Source organism: Cyprinus carpio, unplaced genomic scaffold (genome assembly GCF_018340385.1).
Source record: "Cyprinus carpio isolate SPL01 unplaced genomic scaffold, ASM1834038v1 S000006677, whole genome shotgun sequence".
Taxonomy (NCBI): Eukaryota; Metazoa; Chordata; class Actinopteri; order Cypriniformes; family Cyprinidae; genus Cyprinus; species Cyprinus carpio.
The window spans coordinates 88,863-89,852 of NW_024879295.1; positions in this window are offsets into that span (position 1 = coordinate 88,863).

A 990-nucleotide genomic window follows, 5' to 3' on the forward strand; every position below is an offset into this window, starting at 1 on the left:
AAAGGGCCTGGCTTTTACCTGGAAAATAAGATATATCCTGTAAGCTCTAATATTTCTAAATATCTGGACATTGGTAGTTCATGTGCTTTTTGTAAGCAATCAGAAGAGACATTTGCACATCTGTTTTATGATTGCCCTATATACAAGCAATTTTGGTCCAACCTTGGCTCCTATATATTTGATTCTGTCAATGTGACTTCAGTCTAAAAGCTTATTTTGTCTAAAAGACTAGGTACATTATTTAATACATATGGCAAATTCTTTATTCAGAATCCAAAGTTTGCAAATAATATTATATCCTATCAACATTTAAAAACTGAATTAATATCACTTAAATCGCTTAGTTATATAAAATAACAAAAAATCCCTTAGATTTCTAAAATATTATGAAGAAATGTTTAAGAAGAAAAATGCATTTAAAAACTTTCCCCTGTATATTAATGTTTGTTTGTTATTGTATCAGTAGTGTAGTAGTGTATGTATTATTTTTGTGTCCTTGTATTGTCATCTTTTAGTTTTTTGTGTTTTTTTGTATAATCCTTGTTTTGTTTTTTTGTCTTTTAATTAAAATGCATGTATTTGTATGTAATTCCTTGACAATGTTGAGCATTAATAAATAAAACAGAACAGATATACATATAAATATTCTGACATGTTGTAGTTTTAATGGTAGAGATGAAAATATATGTGGTTTAATTATTTAGTGATGGTGAAACAAAACTTTTCGTACCAATGCTATCCTCTGACCTCCTCTGGAAAATGTTTGTTACCCAAATCTGGTGTATTATGGCCATCTGGTGGCCAAAACGATCAATATTATTAATGTTTCTTTGTTAATTACACTGTTAATATGAATAAACTTCTTAACATGTTATATTGTAGTTGTATGCAGCTACCATGAAAATTATTATCGCTTTAACTCATTCCAAATACTTCTGCTTAATGTTACACTGTCAGATATGCAAAAGAAATCTATCGTATCTCTTTCTC